The sequence below is a fragment of the Mauremys reevesii genome, linkage group 2 (genome assembly GCF_016161935.1).
Source record: "Mauremys reevesii isolate NIE-2019 linkage group 2, ASM1616193v1, whole genome shotgun sequence".
NCBI lineage: Eukaryota > Metazoa > Chordata > Testudines > Geoemydidae > Mauremys > Mauremys reevesii.
The window spans coordinates 79,211,535-79,234,627 of NC_052624.1; the positions used below are offsets into that span (position 1 = coordinate 79,211,535).

Genomic DNA, 23,093 nt, shown 5'->3' on the forward strand with positions numbered 1-23,093 from the left:
TTGGGTTTCCACTTTATTTTTAGCTTTGAGATTTGATATGTGTCTGAAGTATTTAGAGTGAGAAATTAAGCTATTGTTTTAGCTACTCTGGCCCATCTAGCAGTGTGTCATCTCTTTTAGAGAGACAGCTGAATGTGGTCAACTAATACACAGTATTCATAAATCCCACCCAAAGTGGTTTCCCTGTAGGGGCACTTGGCTTTACTCGATGCACTGTACACCATTTCAGAAATGGCCCATAATGGTCAATATTTAATGTGTGAATCACACTAAAAACTGTATTTTAAATGTCTCTCTCCTGTCTTTATGTGGACACTTTGGATTTGTAATGAATGGTTTGTTTAAAGCCAGAGATTTTAGCCTCTCATTTCTAATTATAAGCTACACCGGACATTTTAAATTGCAGTTATAACAAAGACAAAAGTCACAAATAAAAAAACACCAGCTTCATACATTATCCTTGTAACTGAGGAACACAACGTGCCTCATTTTTGCCAGAGAAGATGGCTTTGACTGAAGCAATTTCCATCACACCGGCTCCCACAGTTCGGAAAACAGGATGCTAATTCACAATACAGTTGTGGGTTTCAATTCTTTCGTCTTGAAGACAGCAAGGTTTTAAAAAACAGGTAAATTGTGCATGAGCCTTTATAACAATAAAGCAAAATTTACAATGAAAAATTATTTTCCTTTGAACCTCTTAAAAGATCTGAACGTTAGGATGGCCATTAAAGTCAGCATGCCCACAAGTAGTATTGAAATTTAATGGCAGCTAAGTAAGTGGCAATTAACTTAAAAGAAAAGCTAGAGGCACCCTCCAGTGTACCCCATCTATTCCTAAAGGCAGAAAAGGGAAGCTACAGTACCTTCTACAAGGTACCTGCTCATTCAAACAGCGCTCTGTGGTGCCAATTCCCATGTGTACAGTTGTTTCCAAACACTATACATGTATTTTGTACATGTGAAAAATAGCATAAAAATAAGTTGTAGCACAGCGGCGCAAACTGACTACAGCTGCTTCCATAGATGTGAAACTGAACCCAGAATGTCAATACCAAGCTTAAAACCATGACAGATTTTGCAGACACTTATTCTTCATAATAACGCTCCCCCACAGTGAACTGCATCCTAGTTACATTAATCCTGTTTCTCTCTCTTCTTTTAACCATACTTCATTTGTACTATATTCTAGACCTTATAAAACAAAGTATTTTTCATGTCTTTGATCATCATTTAAAGCCAAACCCTGTTGGCCAATATGCTTGGCAAGAATTCTGTTACTTTTATCTTCTTCACTGAAACTTAATGATCCCATAACGCTTCCACTGTAAATTAAACAATCTCATCAAAGCATCTGCTAAATGTTTATTATAACACATGATGTACCGAGGCAAAATTTGTACCAGGAGTCAGCAAATGATGCGTGCCCCCATCAACTAGCAAACACAACAGCAATAAACAGCAGTTTTTCATAGTAATTAACAGAAGACCAAACCAGAAACAGCTGCCTAGGTTATTTAAAAGCTTGTTAGTTACAGATTTGCACCATTATTTATATCAGAATAAAGCTGTAAAATATTTTGCATCTTTACGATTTCTCTTGTCTCTTAGTTTCCAGGGAAATTCTCTGTAGTTAATATCCCAGGTAAGGCAACCCCAGCGACTTACAGCCACTGTGTAAGTGCATAGAAGCAAAATAGTCTTTTAACATTATTGTGCAGTTCTGTAGCAATATGTCCCAGTTGTCCATCAACAGAGTCCCTCTTGACTGTGACTGACATATTAACTCTCATTCTTCCTTACAGGGAAATGAACAAAAGCCAAAATCAGTATAAAAGAAAATGAGCTTCCCACTACAACTCTGATAATTTGCAGAAAATGAGAGAGAAGCTCACAAAACCAAATTAAAATATGATAAATACACAATAAACTAATACATTTCAAGCATCATAAGGGCAATAAGCTCAGAGTCACAACTGTCAACCCAGGAGAGAGATGTTTGTTTGTATTCTCTAGAGGTGCGGGGAGGGCATTTTGCTTTGCTGGCTGAATATTTCAGTCTTACTAATTATTAAGAGATAATTCACATAAAAGAAATCACAGTACACAGTAAGGTGGGGAAGCTAGTGGCATAGCAGAGCTAAACATGGAGGAAACTTTCTCATCTGGAACATACCAGGTCTCTGTCCACCCAGTATTCAAGTAAAGGGCACTTTATTTTACCCTCACCTGGACCTCCTCTTTGGTGCTGCTGCCATCAGTGGCTGCCTTAGCCCCAGCAACCTCTTAAAGGGCCCTGCACTGCATACATTTCTGACCCATCAGCCAGAGCACCATTGTGATTTCCATGTCTTGATGATCTACCATACCATCCAACAGTGTCATCACAGGAGCTTGGCAGACATTACGTTTCATTACGTTGGAGGACCTGTGCTGGACACAGGGAGGATGACAGAGTAAGAGGTAAAGGGACAGGACAGAAAGTCGTGGAGGAAAAAAGGAGGAAGGTCGAGGGAGAAAGTAGTAGATAGTCTCATTTCCTGGCCAATGTCTGTTTTGTCTGGCCAGGCAGCAGGAGCAGAGCCAGATCCATGGGTTCCGCTGCCCCAGATGAACTGGAAAGTAGCTCTGTTTGCAGAGACCCATATAAACAAACAATATGTACCTGCCCAGGTAACAGTGCATCCTGCCTTTAGAGCACATCCAGCCCTGAGGAGGTCAGTCAACTGACTGGGGCTGCACAACACTTGACCCCTCCTGGGAGGCCCAGCCCCCCGTTCACACCTAGGAGTAGGAGCAGAGGCATGGGCGCTGGGCTGGAGTGCATTTCATTAATACTCCCTGGGCACTGCTGGCACACACCCCTCTTGGCCAAGCCGTCACAAGCCCCAATCCAAGGGAATGGTGCTTTTGCTCCCCTGACGCCTGAACTAGCTAAGCATCTGCAACACTAGAGATGGGCTCCCAGAGCCAGAGCTGGCTTTCACACCCTTCTATAGTGGCCGGGACTGGGGGGTGCTGGGATTCTCCAAACTTCATAGGCGAGGGGGGCTTGTACACCCCGCCCCCCCCTCCAAGCTCAGGGGTGTTTGGATCCAGGGGTGTGGTTTGGCCCCAGCTCTAATCAACACACACGCGTGCAGAAGGCGCAGCTATAGCTCGGCGGAGCTGGGAGCAACGTCCCTGCCAACCACACCCAGCAGCCTCCTCCCTGTGGGGCCGGTCCCCGGGATGCCTCGGGACCGGCTGCAACTCACACAGCGGGGCTCGCGGCTGCCGCAGCAGCCGGGGCCAGCTCCAGCCGAGCCCGCGGCAGAAGGGGCGTCCCCGGAGCCTCCCTGCCCGGGCCGAGGCGAGCGCCCCGCGGGGGGAATCCCCACGAATCCCCATCACAGCTGCTGACACGCTGCGGCTCTAGTTCGGCTGGTGCTCCGGCGCCCTCTAGCGACTAGCCTGGGTAGCGGCGTCTATTGATGCCCCCAGCCTGCGTTCCCACCTGGATTCTGCTCCCTGCTCCCGAGTCCGACAGACAACGCCCCTTTTATTTGTCATTATCCCTCGATGTCCTGCTACAGCAGTTTGCTCCTGTCTGCACTCAGCCCTTCCAGCAGAACAGCCTGTTCAAAGGGGGGAGTTTTAGGTGAAACTTCATCTAAGTTCCAGCTTGATAATTATAGGGTCTTTTACTTCTCATTTTTACCTGCTTGAGCCTTCCATTGTAAGACTGTAAAAAAGACTGGTTATTATTTTGGGGCACTTTTTGTGTATACGCACACATTATTTAAACAACACTTTGAGAGGTAGATGTAGCTAACCTTTCAAAGCTCACAGCATGTGCAGAATCACTGTTCCGTTATATAAATTTGAATAGGATGAATCAAGTTAACAGGTCACACAATGATACAATAAAATTTTTATCTGATTCATCATAATTATTTTAAGGCCATGTCTATAACCAAACCAACAGCATGCATTGTAACAAAAAGTATAAATTCCAACTAAACGGAAACAATTCCTTCAAGCAAGCAATAAACTATACCCCCTAAATCAGGTTCACTTGCTTGTGTGTGAACTTTCAAATATAAAGGGTGAAATCTTTTCCCTATTGAAGTAAATGGGAGTTTTGCCACTGACTTAACTCAGGCCAGGATTTCACCCAATAGATCACCTCACGCAGAGAAAGTGAGAAATTGTGGTTAGATTTTATGCTGTAAAATTTGAATTTGGTCACTTACTGAATTGTGTTTCTGTGTTCTAGTAACATGTACACACTATTCACATTCCATTTTTGTGGTTTAGGTCAGTGGTTCTCAACCCATGGTATGCACACCCCATGGGGATACATCAACTCATCTAGATAGATACCTAGTTTTACAACAGGCTACATAAGAAGCAGTTTAGTCAGTTCAAAGTAAAATTTATAAAACTAAAATTTTATAAAGACAGTGACTTGTTTATACTGCTCTATATATTATACACTGAAAAGTAAGTACAATATTTATATTCCAATTTATTTAATTTATAATTATATAGTAAAAATGAGAAAGTAAGCAATTTTTCAGTAATGTTCTGTGACAGTTTTGTATTTTTAAGTCTGATTTTGTAAACAAGTAGTTCTTAAGTGGAGTGAAACTTGGGTTATGCAAGGCAAATCAGACCCCTGAAATGGGTACAGTAGTATGAAAAGGTTGGAAGCTACTGGTTTAGTTTGTCACCAAAATCCCCATATAAAATACTTTCCAGCCTTATGGTACAGTTGACTTTAATGCCATATATATTTTATATAAAGTCTAGTCTATACACACACACACATATAACGTAAGGGTGCCTATGACTCTGATTCAACCACGCAGTTAGGCAGGAGCTCATCCCTCATCAGGACAGCACTTAATTTTAAGCATGTGCTTAACACTCACTAAAGTCATGGTAGATTTTCAAAGGCACCTACCTCTCACTGAAAGTCAGATTTGAGCACCTGCTTAACTGCTGTCCTGAACTGGGGTACTTTCCTGAATCAGGGCTAAAAAGGAAAGCACTATGCTCAGTAGTGTTTGTACGATTGTAGAATAGCACTATTTATTTTACCAGTTTGTGATAGGCATGTGACTCTTGAGTGACAGACTAGAGAGAGAGCTAGTAGTTAATGTGTCAGGTCACCTAAAGCCTAGTCTATACTGCAAAAATAACCCATTGTTGACAACTGGTGTCAGGAATGGATGCAGCTGAATTGATACTGAACATTTTAGCAGTAAGTGTAGACAAGGATGCACTGCATGCAGTACCATTTGAGTAACAGTAGTAAAAACCTTCTCAGAGCTGCACCCGTTGTCAGCAATGGGTAAGTTTCGTAGTGAAGACAAGGCTGTCAAGAATTACATTTATTTTAATTCACACTTTAAAGCTGTGCATTACATTTTTCAGTGCAAAAAATACAGTAACACAATATAGTGGAGTGTGTTAAGACACAAAATTAAGAAAATCACAGTTATGGTTCCCACAGCAACCATAACATAAGCTCTTTGTACATATGTTATCCCTCTTCTTTGTGTTTTTAAACTTCATATTTGCTTGGAGCTGCCTAGGTGGGGCAGTGTATCAGATTATACGCTGTTAAATTCTATGCCTTCATATTTATGTGAAGTATTACTGAGTAATGGTTGCCTTGGAAACCTTAACTTGGAATACTCTGATTTTTATGCATTTAAATTCTCAACCCTACCATTGCATTAATATAGTGGACTTTCTCTTCTGCGTCTGCTTATTGCTTGAAGTGTGAAAAGAACTAGACAAAGGAAAATTGTGACAGCCCATTCAAATAATTGCATGTATTTTTATTGGAATATATTATGAGACACTCAAATACAGACACAAATGTATATGTCTGTCAGAGAGCAGTCAAATACAAGACAATGGTATATAATGGAACCTTAACATTGTGTGCTAACTATTATGTACTATACCTGGAAATACGTAGGGTCCTGTTTATTTTATTGTGGGATACCCAAGATGTAGTCACAGATGTGTGATGCAATCAATGAGATTTACATTTGCCTGTATATATCTGGAGTGCCGCACCTTGGAAAACTGTTAAAAGTTGTATGTCTAGGCTATGATTTTCTGCCTGAGGCATTTGGATGCCTGGTTGTCATTAATGGCATTAATCTTGCAAATAGGTGAATTATACAATGTGGTAAATTTGACCTCCTACTTCAGACCAATTTCTGCCCTCAATCATGCAGACTTTGTAATTTCATACCAGCTAATTGAATTGCAAATACTATTTATGTTCATATTAATCTTCTCTTTTTGGAATTTTACACGTCTCTTTTCCTAAATAAATTAGATAGTTGAGTTTGAATTTAGTTAATAAACACACTGCCCTCTACGGCCCCGATTCAGGAAAGCACTTACCATAGAGCCATCCCTATTCAGCACAATAGTAAAGGGACACCAGCATCCATTCTCCCCATTGCTCTGAAGATCTCAAACCTCATGTGTGTGTGCATGATGCAAATTTCAAATGCAAATACCTTTATTGGACCAGATTCTCAGCTAGCATAAATCAGCATTGCTCCATTGGAGTTCATGGAGCTACACCAACATGTACCAGCTCAGATGCAGTATCTGCGCCACTATTTCTTAATGGAAATTGCTTCCCACTTTTCAAAGACACCAGCCTTCAGGCAACATTATTGTCTTTTTGTTTTATAATAAACGGGCTTTGGGTTTCGTGGTGTGGGGTATAAGGGCCTTTTCACACTTTAAGAAAGGCTACATTGAATTTACCCAGACTTTCCCCCCAAAATTCCCATGAGCCAACATCAAAATTGAGAAATGTCAGTCCAAAAGATGTGTCCCTTCCCCCAAAAGTACGTTCCATAGTAAAGGGGCTTACACTGAAAGTATCTCTTCAAGTGAAGGTTGCTGCTGGGTGGCTACTATGCTAAACATGGGCAAGCTTTATTTATTTATTTTACTTTTTCAGAATTTTAAAAGCAAAACCAAACTATTTTTACAGCCCCAGGCTTTGAAGCTGGGCAAGTGGCTCTGATGGGCGGTGAAGCTGGTTGGACTCCATCTGCGTATGTTCATTGTCAGGTAGTCTAGCAATAGCACCAGAAAAGATGAAGTCGTAAACTGGCAGAGCGTTTCTTGGCTATGTGCTAGCGTGAAGGCTTTTCTACACTACGAAGTAACGTTCTGGCGATCGTACAGCGATGTAAGTAACATCGGTCCTTTGTAAGGTGTCTGTCTAAACATTCACACAGCTCTTTGGGACATGGGCCATCTTTTGGTCCTGTGTCTGTACGGTGCCTAGCAAAGTAAGATCCTGGTTCACAACTGGGACACCTAGGCACAACTGCAATACAAATAATGACAAGAATAATAATATACATTTCAATACCTGAACCAGTGCCTTTTTCTTAGGCTTTTATACTGCTACTCTTCGCTGTTTTAGCTGAGCATGTCTCTCTCAATCAATACCCCCACCAACACCATCTCTTCCTCCACTTAACCAACAAACTTTTGTGGTCTCTCTGACAGTCGCTACTACATTTACGTCTCTGATTTATTTGTCTGATTCTTTAAGAAGTGAGCACCTAAATGAATTCTGCTTTGCAGCAGCTCAGCTGGAAACATGAAAAGAGGACCGGATGCAAAGTTCTCTAAATCAATTGCACACACAAAGCCAATTGTGTAACAAAGAGGCACTATTCTGCAGTCCTTAATCAGCCAAAACTCCCTATTGAAGTCAACAGGGCAGATTAAGGGCTTCAAGATCAAGTCCCATTTCTCTCTCTTTTAATGAAAAGGTTTATTTTGAGCTCTGAAAACATCAGATTATATGAACTAAGTAAATCCAAAAACTCACACTGTAATGAGAACTGAACTTTGCTTTATGCTTAACCTACCATAGACAAAAATTCATCACATTAGTGCTCTCCCTTATGTAGAATACCAAATAAATAATTAAATCTTGCCTGGAAAGATTTAACAAATAATGTGTGTTCTCTAGTTGAAAGTTTTAAAGCAAATGTGGAATTGACAGTGGAAGATGTATGGCCCTTCAAATATACTGAATTGATCTCACACTATTATATCTAGCAGGGGCTTTTAGAAGATTAAGGAGAAAACTCCCTCAACTCTTTTCTTTCTTGAAGTTGACTTTGAAAACAGCACTCACACCACTGCAACTCAGCACGCAGCTTCCAATTACAGAAACTAATCCAAAAGGAAGGTGTATGAGGTAAAACTACAAGAATAAAGAAACAAATCCAGTGAACAAAAGCATTAAAGGATCAAGTTCTCTCCCCTCAGTTACTTTGGTAAGTTTAATCAAATTGCCCAAAGTGAAGGAAAAGTTTGCACTAAGGAAATAAAGAATTCTGATTAGCTGACACTAAAGATTTTGTTATTCAAAAATACTCAAATTAATATTTTCAAGTTAACAGACAATGATGTGGAGTTGCTTGTCCTAACAGCAAGAAAAACTCAGCTGACACTTTTCATAATTCTTATTTCCAACCTCATATAAGGATGGTACATGTGTGTTGATCACCCTGCTGTACCAGCGCTGCTGCTATTAAGCATATGTACTATGTATTCTCTGCAATTCATTATCTATGTATGAGCCATTTCTGGTAGCACTATTTTATTCTATTATGGGCCATCATTCTGCATGCTGAGACATTTGAGCTGTACCTCATCAGGAACTCTAACACCAGTTCAGGCAGGTAAGAGAGGCACCAAAGACCCACAAACAGAAAGAAAGAAAGAAAGAAACAGACACCGCTTCTCTATGAAATGTACCTAGCTAAATAAAGGGGGGGGGGGGCTGAGAGGATAATCAAACAAATATTGACATTCTTCAGGAACAGCAATAAACTTTTGCCTTAGGACCCAAAAGTCCTTGTGTGTTTTGCCCTGTAATATCATCTGGTTTGATTTTCCAACCCAAGACACATTATTATTGCTCTCCAAATACTTCCAGCATGTGTAGAGTGAATCTTCAATATTATTTAACAAACTGCTGCTGGGTTGTTCTCTGGGGAGCCCCCTTTCCGCTTCCTTTTAGGCACTTGCCATCCAGCCGGCTGCAAAGGAGGAGTTGGGGATAAACACACACGAGCACAGAGAATATCGATCCAGTTCATCATAGAAACGAGCACACTCGCTGAAATATTAATCTGTACTCAACTGTAAAAATAACAGCGAGAGCCAAGTTAGCATCGTGCACTTCAGCACGATGGATCAAATTACGTTCATTTCTCTTCAGATCAAGCTAGCAAATAGTATATATGCTGGAAAGGCTATGCCTAGGAGATGCACAACAGTAACACTGCATGGGAAATCAGAGTGCCAAGAGGTCCCACCTGGAAAAGCCAGCGCGTAGGTCATTTACAAGCTCAGGTCATGGATTGCTAGTTAGCACCACTCAGCCGTTATCCCCAGCTGGGGAGAAAGGGAGAAGAAATTGACTAAAGTTTCTTTTCCTTAAGTGTAACTACATATTTTGGAGAAAGTTAGAGCCCCACCGCCACTGGGACAGACGCTTCTCTCAGCAGCCAGCGCATCACCTACCTGTGCAAGTGATCGGGAGCAAAGGGCTGGTCCCAGATTCTTGTGGAGCGGGGTGAGGGTGTCCCCTGCTTGTTCTTTAAATGCTGGCTCCTGGGCTTGGCTGGTTTAGAGAGAGGAGCTTGTGGAGGTGCTGCTCTGAGGGCAGGCGCTTGATCCCTCCGGAAAAGCCGGCTCCATCCTCAGGGCATCGGGAAAGCTGGTGCCTGGAGCACCGATGGCCGCGGCGAGGCGAGGTGGGAGGTGTGGCGCTGGGAAACAGCAGCTTCACACAATGAGAGATTTCCACCTTCTGAGCAACCCGGGCGTCTTGCTCTGGAGGCAGATGCTGGGCTGAGAGCCCTACTCGAGCGCCCCCTGGTGGTTCTGGCTAGCACAGCATCACCCCAAGCAAGGTAATTCCCTTCGCATGATTTAAAGCTCCCCCTTTCCCTCCAGCAACTTCTCAGTCCACAAAGCCCACGGCTCCCAGCGGCGCATTTGGCAATATACGTACTTTCAGTTAAAGCTCTTCCAAGCGCAGCCTCTAAATCGCCACGGTCTAAGTACAGTTACACCTGGAAAGAAAAAATGAGTGATCATCCAAGTTCCTAACCAAGATCGATCAAATATCAGTGCCAGCCCCAGCTTCAGTCACATGCATACGATACAAACTCCCGCCTCCTTCAGCACTAGAATCCGGATGCACAGTTTGCACCTACAGAGAGAACCTCTATTTCCAGAGTCCAATAGGTTGTGCAAAACTAGCCGGCTGCTGCTGGACAAATTCAGAAATACAAACCTTCCCCCTTAAAAGAAAGATACGGTGAGGGTGTTAGGGTCTCCTCCACCCCTAAAACTGACAGCTGTGTTGGAAATTTTAAGATATCTGCAGCTTCAGCACGTTCTCCCTGACGCTCAGTGGAGGAAGAAATTAACCACTCTAACCCTACCAGCATCTTTCCAAAGGACTGATTCAGCTAGAACGGTTTGAAAAGCAAACACACAAAACTCACTGTACATAATCTCCCAGTAGCCTATCAAAAGCAGTGGAATTCAAGACAGAGTCTGTGTATGTTAACGTCTCCAGATGCACAGACTGAGAATCCTGACACAGATGAGACAGTCTAAATGCCAGAGGGAACAAAAGACACTGCTCACTTAAAATGATGGCACTGCACTAGCAACACCACCCTGTCAGGGAAAGGTGGGTACTTTCAACCTGCAATAACTTGGGGGAGACAGGACGGGGAGGAATAACAACCTTTTATTATACATGTTTTTTCCCACCCACTCTCTGCAGCTCCATGTACATATGCTGCTCTGTATGAACAATTACAGCTGAATCTGAAGCATGGTGTTCAGATCTCCAGCTGAACTTTTTCAAAGCACTGGAGTGTTCAGATCTGGGTTTAAATTTGGGCCAAACAAAAATCCCACTCACATCTCTAAAAAGGAAAGCAAAGCCTAGGGTGGCAAAGGCCCCAATTTGGCAAGGTCCTTAAAGAACATACCTCACTTGAAGCATATATGAGTAGTCTCAATGAAACTATTCACATGCTTAAATTAGGCACATACTTAATTAGTTTGCTAACCTGGGGCTATAATTTCCATATATCGCCCTAAAATTGGGTAGGAGGAAGACCTCTAAATGGAGGAAGGATGGTCTTGTGGCCAAGGTCAGAGATGAGGCATTGAGCGATGGGGGGTTGGTTCCTGGTTCTGCCATAGACTGCCTGTGTGTCCTTGGGTGACCAGTCACTTAGGTCCTGATCCTGCAAACACTTAAGCACACATGTAACTCAATTTGTATCTGTCAGTAAAGCATGTGTTTAAGTGTTTGCAGGATCAGGCTCTTAGTATCTCTGGCACAGATATGTAAAGGTTTTTAGGCCTAGCTGATTTAGGACCTTAGATCCCTTTGAAACTTTGGCGCCCAAGTGTCTAAAGTCACTTTTGAAAATGAGGCTTCCAAGTCAGTTAGGTATTGTAACACTGAGCAGAGTAACGCCTAAATATCTTTACAAATCTGGGCATCTGAGGTCTCAGTTCCTCATCTGTAAAATCTAAGTTATACCCCTTACATCACAGGTACTGGAAAGATAAATTCATAAGCCTCTTGTAGGGTACTTTGATACTACTACTGACGGAGGCCCTATAAATACAGAGACAGACACTGCAGTGATTTTCCCCCAATATGAAGAGTAAATATCAAGATATCTACAAAGAACATTTGAAAATAAATTTCTCCAGTGATGCAATTCTCCAATGAAAGGGGACCTGAAACAGACACAGTCATTTCTGTGCCCTGAACCTACTCATGTCAAATGTTTGCAGAGCTGACAAATCCAGTCATGCTGCTCCTAAGCACTATGAGGTGTGAAGTACAGAAAGCAAGCAATATAATCATATTCAGTAGCCAAAATCCAGAACACTCAGCACAGGCCTTGCATGTTAAAAACAAAAAAAAAACAACTTGTAATGGAGATGAATTCCTCTGCCAACAAGCCTCAGCTCTCTAATTAGAGGCACTAACATAACATTGTCAGTGTTTGTAGAAGACATGTTAAAACATACACTGTAAACTTTGATTTTTCTCAGTGCAAATACAGTGCAAATTAAAAGCAGCATTTTACTGTGCACATTATGCAAAACACAGTGACCTGGAATTCATTCCCAGCATAAAAATCAAAGATCAATCATTGTATCTATGCACTCACAAAAATAAACCTAATTTACTTCTATAGCATAGAGTCAGATTTACATAAAATTCATCAAATCATAATCTGTTGTTATAATCAGTGATTTCCTTGTCTTTTCCACTTACCTCTTCCCTGTAACTATTTCTGTCAGTGTAAAATTGTGTTGTCTTCCTTATTCCTTATTTAGATCATTAATGCATAACAGCATGGCCGTGTAACTACTCGAGTTCTCAAGAAAACCAAGACATCCCCATCTTGGTTTCATTTTGATCACGAGTTTTGAGTTTAATAACATAAGGGGCAGTAGCATCACGTTGTCCTATGCCAGTACTGATGGAGCCTCTCACATCACAGAGGAGGAAAGTGCTGGCATATGGCCAAGGAATGAAAAAGAAAGAAATGTGGATTTACTAAAGCAAGATATGTTATTCCAGAGAAACCACAGGGGTTAATGACAGGCAGGACCACATAAAGAATTCATGTACTGTATGCTGAGTTTGGGATCCTTATTTGGTTGATTCAGGATGAACAGTTTTAAATTAGATTTCTGCTTTCTTTTGTTTTCATCTTATACTCCACTGTTCAAAGCAGCCTTTTTTCCCCCCCTCACAGAGATGTATATAATAAGCACTTGAATATCACCCTGTGGTTATTTATACCTCACTAATATGCTCCTCGCCATTTTGTCTGCTTGCTGGCATTAACTGCTACCTCTCCAGCTAGTGTTGCTGAAGAAACCTCAGTTGTTGAAGCTTACAAATGGGACAATTAATTGTTGAAAAGGAGAAAGACATGGATACCAAAAATACCTGCTTCCTCCTGTGGGTGGCATCAATATATCTTCAATATACAACGGTCTCTTTAAAAGAGAGAGAGAAGATTGTGTCCTGATTAATAATAATTATGGGGAAAACAGCTGTTTGTGCTAATGACTTCAAATAGTTATTTAAATTAAATTAATTATTTAAAATAATTAGTATTAGTATCACTCACTTGGTAACATTCCTACCTCTGACCCAGCAGGATATAAGAAGCTTTGGCCACATTTTGGGCAAACACCTCAATCATCAGCTAGTCACACATCCGACATGAGGATGGAAACGCATGGCCAAAAATCACAGGCCTCTTCAGCTTGAGCAAAATGAGACCCTCCATTAGTTTCATTGGTTATATCCCTGTGTTCAGGCCAACCACTAGAGACTGAGACAGTTACAAAACCATAAACATGAGCAGATCTGACACAAGCCAGTACTTTAAAGGCCATAGGTACAGACTGCAAGCCCCGGCTTCAGCTCATATTCAGTGCTGATGCTGCAGGAACGTGCTGTGCTCTCAGAGAGTGCTGAAGATGACACACTCAGGTGTGGTGTTCTGTATAAAGGATAGCTCAGTAGTTTGAGCATTAGCCTCCTAAACCCAGGATTGTGAGCTCAATCCTTGAGGGGACCATTTAGGGATTGGGGCAAAAATCTGTCTGGGGATTGGTCCTGCTTTGAGGAGGGGGTTGGGCTAGATGACCTCCTGAGGCCCCTTCCAACCCTGATATTCTATATAGGTGAAATATGAAGATGTCATGGCACTTGTAAAAAAACATAGTGATGTTACAGTCAGTGTTCTCTCTTAAGCAGAGAGTCCAAGGCTGCACGTGTGCTACTGCTGAGTGATCAATGACTGACACAGTCACTGCCTCATCATTATTTAGCTCATTGATTTGTACCTTTCTTGGGATACTTTGAATATGAAAGGTGCTAACACAAAACATGGTTCTATCCTATTTTTAGAATTCTTTCTTTGTAGTGAGATGTCCTGTACCATTAAGCCATAATATCAGGTTATGCAGCCTCCCTGAACCAGCAGTCATAACAGGACCTAATTTCAATGACACATCCAGCTGCAAATACTAAAACAGATCAGATTTTTTTTCCTTTTTACTGCTTTAAAAGCATTTTGAAGAGAAGCAAGTGGTAAATATTGTCTTCACAGCCACTGGTCTGTTACTCCTGTTATCCCAGGAGACAGTTGCACATTTCTGTTTGAAACTTTGGGAAGTGAACATAGAGTTTGTGAAAGTTTCTGGACAGAGACCAAGACGCTGCTTTTCAAACGTGACTAGTGGTTTGGGGAGTCTCAGCTTCTGGGTGCCCAGGTGAGACACTTTAAAGGGGTCTGATATCCAGAGAGTGCTGAGCACTCACCTTCTCAAAGTCAGGTTCCATTATAGTGTCTCAAATCGAGCACCCCAAAATTGAGGCACCCAAGTGCACTAGTTATTTTGGAAAATCTTGGTCCCAATTCCTATTTATTCACAACATTTACAACTTACAGCAGGGCAGTATAAGCTTCCCAAAACTTATTGACTGTCCTGGAGCGCAACACTGATCTAAGTGTGAGGGAGGAGTTCATTTGCACCTGTGAATTTAAGAACAACCCCAGAAACCTGTTATATGGGGCAACGTGGTCCATTCCAAAAAACAAAATATTTGCTCCTCGGACATATTATTATGAGCCCCATGGATACAAATCATCCCTGCTGGAGGGCATGGAGACCTGAGCTTTTTCTAACAGATATGATGCTGCTCTCAGTTTTGCATATGGTGCCTAGACACTTCAGGGTTAAGCACGTTAGAAATGCATACAGAGACTTAATAGTATTCAGAGAGGAGTTGAATTCTACCCAATGCAGAAAATTATCCCAACCCTCTCTTCAGTTTGGCAACAGAATTTTAATGAGCAGCTCCCAAGAGTTGCTGCCAGGACATCATTGCCTTGGATCAACTGAATGTATTATAGAAAATAAAAAAGACAGGAGATTTTTGAATTAAGGAGCTGTGATTACATCTTGGGGTCATGGTGATTATAAAAAATCAACCCAGGCTTTGCTACTGTGCTATGTATCATCATCTGACTCTTTTGTTTGGATTACAGCCCCAGAACTCAAGTCTTACCTGTTATTTATTCTTTCCATCAGTGCTTCCCAAACTTTTGAAAGTGGATTTCCACCTCAAGAAAATGAAACCAATAGTGTTCCTCAAGGACTACACTTCCTAGGCTTTGTCTTCACTGCCAGAATAAAGGTGTGTTTTTACTGTGGGATAACAAATGTACATTAGCTATTCCATTGTAAAATCCTGGTGAAGACAAGGCACTGTAGTTTCACCCTGAAGTAAACTAGGCAAAGTCAGCCAGGGCTGGGGATATAGCACTGACCTCATTTAGCCATCTTGTAGTAAACATTACAGGTGCCTTGTCTCCAGAGGAGCTGGTTGAAAATATTCCAGTGGAATATTTTTCTGTCAGAAAATGCCATTTTGTCAAAATTAGATATTTTCCACAGGAAAATATCAATTTTGATGACATTTTGAAAAAAAAAAAAGAAAAAAGAGCGAGGCTGAAAAATTGAGATAGCTGAGGAGTTGTTGTGGGGGTGACATGGTGCAGCAGCCCTGGACTTTGATTGGTAAAACGTCTGGTTATTTTTGTTGCTAGTCAATATACTACACAAAAAGGGAGCATCCATCGTGCAATATAATGCCATATTCAAGAGTCAATAAAGGCCTGTCCATTAGAAGGAAATCTTACACATAGAACATCAGCAACAGTAAAAAATCTAGCTAATGCCCGGGACCTCACACACCTACTGATGCAAGACAGTCACAGCAACAACTACCTCAGAAATTAACATCGCCTATTTGGCAAGATTGTTTGTTCTTTCATTATTAACCTTAATTTAGCTCTGGCTGTAAAGAGATGTCAGGCCAAAAAACGGGGGCAAGAAGATGCATTGCATCCTTAACGCCCTAAGAAAAAATCCTGCTGTGGAGAAAGTGAGAAAAAGATAATGAAAAAGTGAGGTGGGAAGAGTTGGTGATCCTGAGCTACAAAAATAGCTCCAGTACAGCCTATCAAGCCTGTTCATGGAACACATTTTTTGCCCCAAATGCTACCATTACAATTCCCCCAGTATCTCAAAACCTATTGTGTTCCCTTACAGAGAGAGCCTCCCTCATAGAAGAGATATGCCATCCACAGGGATGAGAATAAAAATTAGCCTCCTTCTGAAAAAAAGAATCTGTCACTGCCTGGAACTTAGGAAATGAGAGCCCGGTGCCCTAGAAATCCCAGAGAAGTTCTGTGATGGGATTTGGTGACAGTTGTGCTCACTGATGCTAAAACATGCTGCTGCTTTTATAGAGCTGCAGGTCAGAGGCTGAGACTAGTGTGGGCACAAGAGGGAGGACAGCAAGAACATCACAGATGAGCAAAAAAATAAATCTTTACTAGCCAGTTTATTAAAACACACTGGGTATCTCAGCTTTGACCATTGTAGCCAGCAGGCCAAGGGCCTCCCATGGAGTTCTGCAGGAAAGCCCAGAACTGCTTTTGAATTTAGCACTCCTTGGATCAAGATGGAGCATGACAGGTTGCGACCTGTAGTATCTGCAGGTTCCAAGTCCATAATGAAGTGGAAGACAGCTACAAATGATACAGTCCATTAGGTGCAGCCCTCAGGCTCAGGTCAAGTTGTCAATAAGACCCAGAGATGGCCAATTATTGGCCAGTCTAGTGTAGCTTCTCGAACACATGGTTTCCCAACCTGGGGCGTGACCCACAAGGGAGTTGCAAAGAGGTATCAGTGTGTCACAACCACCTTGCCCTTCCCGTATTGCTAAACAGGAGGGTGGGCCCTGATAAGATTCCAGCTAGAGGGAAGGAAATCCAGGATGATCCTGATACAAAAAAATAGGGTCAATGATATGGAAAAGGTTGAGAAGCACTGCTCTAGCTTATGCCTGGTTTCCTGACATACCGGTACATTTTGAACGTATATAAAGGTTCAATGCAATCACCATTTGTTCAGCCATGGGTTAAACTGTATAAAGAGGAAATTCAGTGCAACTTATGTTATTTCAGCCACTGACATTTGCTCTCTTTTTTCCCCCACTCAGTGGTTTTTAGCTACTCCACAGTGCTTGCATTTCTAGCACTTTTGTCATATAGCACCTGATTATGCCAGTCTCATGCTATTTTCCTTAGAGAGGGAAAAACTATAAAGCTTGTTTAACAGTAGTGATCTAGTGCTTTTTTTCTCAACAAAATTGGCTGAGAGGGAGAAAAAGCATCTTTTATTTAAAAAAGTTTGCTTAAAATCTCCCAAACCCTTTGTGCTGAAGTTTCACACACAGCAGGAAGTATCTCTGTGTATCAGTAATAAAGAGTCTCTGCTGATGGGGTCAGAGCTGTTTCCTTGCAAAGTGTCAGAGTTTCTGAATGCAGCTATAGACTTGAGATCTCATAGGATATTTAATATCTCACATTTCCTGTATCCTATAGTTTATACTATAATTTCTTCTGGTCTTTTCATGAGTGTATGCATACAAAGGAAGGTACTGGAACTAATGAGCATTGACCAATAACGAGGTATCCATGTCCTTAAATAGCTTGAACTTTCATCATTTAGATGCCTAGTTTAATGTGAGCATCTTCTGTAACAGCCAGAAATCTAGGAGGTAAGGTCACCTCTTAACTGTCACTTGGGAGGAAGTCTCATCCCCCAACTATGGGATGTAGAAAGAATATGGTTTTAGGCTTCATTATTGAGGCCAATGTTTTAAATAAGGACAGGAGATTTTCTCTGAGCACAATTTTGCTAATGTACCCATCCTGACTGAGGGAGGTTCTTTTGTGTGATGTGCATGTACCAGTGGAAAATACATGATTGTGATTTGTTCCAGCATTAGATACCTTATTTTTTACTTCTTCAGTGGGCCAAAGTCATCCCTGGTGTAACATTCCAGCGATTGTGCTATTAAGTCATGCTCTGTGTCTGACTGTAATTCTTGTGAAGACCATGGCCTCCTCTCCATCTTTGTTTTAAGTACTAGTAGTGATGGCCCTGGTAGGCAGAAGACTGTGAAGGTTAGATATTAAACAGGTGATTGCTTGCTCCACTACTATGGGTCTGTTTCTAAGTTTGTGTGGGAGAGGGAAGAATAACCTGGGCTATTTTCTCCTCTTCGTGAGTGAAACTTGAAAACCGCTGAGGTTCTCTACAATGTGCCTGGGAGGGACATGGAAGAAGAACTTAACTCTGTCAATTACACTTGTGAAGCAATTAAAGAATCAGGACTAGGCCTGCTTATGTCAGGTAGTGTGTACACAGAGCAGTTACGAGCATGACAGCTGCTTTATTTCACTTCCTCAGTAATTGACACAGAAGCATGGTTTGGGTTTGATTTCTGTATTTTGCAGTAGTATCAACAAATTCACCTGGAATATTACTGTTGCTGCTTCTTACCCATCACTCTTCAAAGACACCGCAGGTTGACTTGGAGCAGATAACAGGAGACTGATTCCCAGAGGATGACTGGGAATAGGAAGAGCAGTTAGGTAGCTTGAGAAGCTCTTGGATAAAGAGGAACAAATACAAGAGAAATTCATTAATCATGGGAGGGGAATTCTTCTGATTTCTTAAAATATAGGATCAGGCTAAACCACAAAATTAAATCCTTATTGTTGCAAGTGCCCTGCAGGCTATTAGATTCACTATTAGTAACAGTGGGATTACAATAGTACCTAGAGATTCCCACTGAGATTGGAGCCCCATTGTGCTAGGCACTCTACAGGCAGGTGGTCTGAGACAGTCCCAAACACACAAAGGGTGAGAGGGGAAACAAAGGCACAGAGATAGCCATGACATGCCCACGTGGCTTATCACACAGCTGATCAGTGTCAGAGCTGAGAGAAGGGAGCCCAGATCTCTTGACTCCTCGTCCAGTGCCCACCCACTAGACCACACTGCCTCCTCAAAAGAATCAATCATTCAGATTTTGCCTAGGGCTGTAAAGTAGACAGAAGGGTTTATCCCTAATCACCTGCTTTTCATTCAAGCAATAAGAAGTTTTAAAATATGAAGGCTATAATAACCCTCTTTTTAAAGTAACCATATTTACATGTTAACTGATCAGAAATAGACGCAAATTTTCAAAAGTGGGTGCAACAGGAGTACCCATAAAAATGCGTGTGCACATGCTGGATTTGCAAAATCCCACACTTGTGTATGAAAAAAAAAAAAGACACATGAAATCAAGCCTGTGAAATGAGAATTTAGCTGGTGACTTACAAAGCAGCAGATTTTCCAGTTTGCTTTTCTATTGATTCGGCAGTCTTATCAATGGTCGAAACTTTTTCTGAGCAGTAAACAGGTATGACTCAAAGACACCCGGGGAGCAGATGCAGTCTGATGAGAAAGGCCTGATCCTGTAATGTGATCTTTGTGGACAGACATCTTGCACTGTCATGTTAATGGGGTTATGCGGGCAGATGGGCGTCAACCCACAGAGACTACTGACTTCTTGTACAACACAAGCCACAGATCTTCCCAAAAAGAATTCCTAAGGCAGATCTTATAGAAAAACATCCAATCTGGATTTTAAAATTGTCTGTGATGGAGAATCCAGCATGACCTTTGGTAAATTGTTCCAGTGGTAACTCACTCTCATCATTATAAATGTACGCCTTATTTCCAGTCTTATGTCCTTATGTCCATTGCAGGACAAGGGCCTGAAGAAAGTACAGTACAACTCAGAGTTATGAATACCTCGGGAATGGAGGTTGTTCGTAAATCTAAAATGTTCGTAACTCTGAACAAAAGGTTACAGTTGTTCTTTCAAAAGTTTACAACTGAACATTGACTTAATATAGATTTGAAACTTTACTATGCAGAAGAAAAATGCTGCTTTCCCCTTTTTTTTTAGTAGTTTACGTTTAACACAGTACTGTATAGTATTTGCTTTTTTCCCCTCTGCTGCTGCCTGATTGCATAATTCTGGTTCCAAATGAGGTGCTTGGTTGACTGGTCAGTTCGTAACTCTGGTGTTCGTAACTCTGAGGTTCTATTATAATGTGTTTATGACAAAAAATTGAAGGTTTTAGAAGGAATATAAACTCTCATGTTTCAGGGCATAAGCCAACCACTAAATGATGGGAGGTAGGAAGAAAATTTGCTATTGGGTATGTTATTTCACAACCATCCACCATCTGAAGTATCTGGTCCTAATCACTCTCCTAGACAAGATCCTTGAATAACATGGAACACTGATCTCATCTGCTTTGGCAAGTGCTGTGTTCCCCTATTTAAGATTTGCCCAGCAGTGCTGCCTTTTACACTGTATAACTGTAGTTCTAAGACATAAAAAAAGTAAAGAATTGTTCATTTAGCAAAAAAAAAAGATGACAATGTCTTTCTTAGAAGCATCACTGTTCATGTAGTTTTTCCAACACATAATGGAGTCATCTTTCCAAAAATGGGATCTGTGATGTTTCCATTTTTCAGACATTATGTGTCATAAATAAAAGGACGAAGGAGCCCTTAGATTCCCCACAGGAAGGCCTTTCCTTTGTACTCCTAACCATCTATGTCTAACACTGCTGAGCTCATATTTTTCTGTATAGCTGCTGAAGATGGTAGCTGAAGGTAACGAGAGACAAACTTCAAGGTCACTGTAATTTTCTACCCATTTTTAATGAGAAAGGGCTATCTCCCAGTGTGCCCTTTTCCCCTTTTTTTGCAAGTTAACAAAACATTTACAAGAGGCTACTTTGCTGTACATTAAATGCCTGGTTACTCCTGCACAAGGCATTAAATCATTTGCTAAAAGCAATTTAGAAAACAGCCTATCTAAATAAAACATTACCCAAGATAACTTATTAACTTATAACTGGCATGACATCCTGGGATGTCTGCTTCTGTGCCTTAAGTCAGTTCTGTTGTTCCACACAGGAAGCCTGCAACTGAGAAATCAGAAACCAGGTGGTTTATTCTCTTTTGATCCCTTTTTGTCTTCTCTGCATGTATCCTGACCCTTTTAGCACATTATGTCTCATGTACTCCTTCCCTCCTTCTCTTTCATCTGTTTTTCATTCCATATGTTCGGCTAACTCATCTTTTCCTTTTCTGTCTCTCTAACCTGGTTCTATTTTTTTTGTTTTGCCCAGTAAATATCCAGGACTACAAAAGATATTGCTAACCACATATTCTCTCATTCTATTAACAACCTTTTATTATGCATCTGCTGCACTGTTGAAGTCGATTATGAAAATAATTACCTCTTTGTGAGAGAACAGCAAGTTGGCTTGACTCCAGAAGACAGGTGTTCCCAGGAAGAGTCCTCACTAAATATTCGCATTCACTATGCACTAGCCTGAATACTATCTACCTATTTAGCAAGCCCTTAGTATGCAACAGCTTTCTTTTTCCTTATCATTGATGAATCACTGGAGCCAGCAGTTCCCACTGAAAGATTTGCACATGGTTATTGGACGGAGTCCCACATCATCTGTTATCCATAAATTCCTCTAATGGGTCAACAATAGCTATAGACGAACAAAAGAAAAGGAGTAGTTATTTTGTATATTCTGTAATATAGTAATAAACTATGCAGTTACTGGAACAATATCTTCACAGACCTCCCCAAGTTCTAAGCTAACCACCAACACCAAAAATCTGTGTGTGCCAGGGCTACTCCAGGAGTTAAAAACACTCCCTAGCAATGATATTTTAGCTACTCAATCCTGTTCCATCAGAAGTGTCATTCTTAAGAGGTGGGAAACAAGGCTCCTCCATCCTGTATGGAGAGAGTAAGCGAATTATCCAACACTGCTTTTGTGAAAAATAAATATAGATTATTGGGAAGAAAAAACAGGAGGAAACATGATAGAATCACCCCACACCTAAAGGAACGACAGCCACCAACTCTAGCCACAGAGCCCCCATTTCCCTCCTCAATTCAGTCCAAAGGTGGCATGCTCAAATGCTTCTCCCACTCCTTATTAACTTTGAGAGGAGCATGACTAGTCCCAATGATTTCTGTTTAAGAGCCATTCCAGGTCAAAAGTAATCAAACTGTGCATAATTTAGTGTTTGTACAATTTGTTATTTAAATGCCAGTTTTTATATTTGTCTTCTGTGTCATTGTAGCTGTGTTGGTCCAAGGCTATTAGAGAGACAAGTGGGTGAGGTAATATCGGTTATTGGACCAGCTTCTGTTGGTGAGAGAGACAAGTTTTGGAGATCTTCTTCAGTCTAGGAAAGGTACTCAGAGTGTCACAACTAAATACATGGTGGAACAGATTATTTGGCATAAATAGTTAACACATATTGTAAGAAAGCATTCAAAATGAAGTGGGTCATTAACACTTCCACAATTATGGGACAAAAAAAGGGGGGGATTAGTGTGTTACAGATTGTTGTAATAATCCATACATCCAGTGTCTTTATTAAGACCATGATTTTCAGTGTCTAGCAAAGTTATGAATGTAAGCTTCTAGTGTTGTACAGATTTCCTTTGAGAACAAGGACTGAGAGGTCAGATATAAAGTGATTGTTTTGTGAAAAGTGTTTGCCCACATATGCTATGCTGTTTTTGTCTTTTATCATGTTTCTGAGTGAGTTCATTTGAAAGCATAGTGATTGTCTGGTTTCACCCACATAATAGTTGTTGGGGCATTTAGTGCACTGGACAAGGTTTTGTGGTGCAGAAATTCTTCCCAAAACTTGTATTTTTCACCAACAGAAGTTGGTCCAATAAAAGAAAATATTAACTCACCCACTTGTATCTTTATATATGTTACATAATCAAGATCAGGGGTTCTCAAACTTCATGGCATAGCGACCCCCTTCTGACAACAAAGTTACTACAGGACCCCAGGAGGGGGTTGGAGCCAGAGCCTCACCGCCCCAGGTGGGGGGAAATGGGGTTGCAGTCTGAGCCTCACCACCCTGGGTGGGATTGAAGCTCTAACTTCAGCTTCTTCAGCCGTGGGTCCCAGCAAGTC

The 23,093-nt window shown here is 41.3% G+C and overlaps 1 protein-coding gene across 10 annotated transcripts in view; it reads right to left on the minus strand.

Moving 5' to 3' along the window:
- The window catches only part of CPNE4 (copine 4), a 420,479-nt gene that overhangs the window by 313,954 nt on the left and 83,432 nt on the right, over positions 1-23,093 (minus strand). For 2 of the 10 annotated variants that reach the window (XM_039525585.1, XM_039525590.1), the window contains exons 3-6: positions 21,366-21,632; positions 18,528-18,662; positions 13,070-13,119; positions 9,583-10,136 (exon numbers count right to left, since the gene is read on the minus strand). The gene's annotated coding sequence lies outside the window, so the exon portion shown is untranslated. Of the gene's footprint in view, positions 1-2,665; positions 2,912-3,257; positions 3,394-9,199; positions 9,534-9,582; positions 10,137-10,280; positions 10,302-10,360; positions 10,434-12,385; positions 12,406-13,069; positions 13,120-18,527; positions 18,663-21,365; positions 21,633-23,093 lie in introns of those variants that run through there. The other 8 variants (XM_039525586.1, XM_039525589.1, XM_039525588.1 and 5 more) reach the window with 8 other exon arrangements.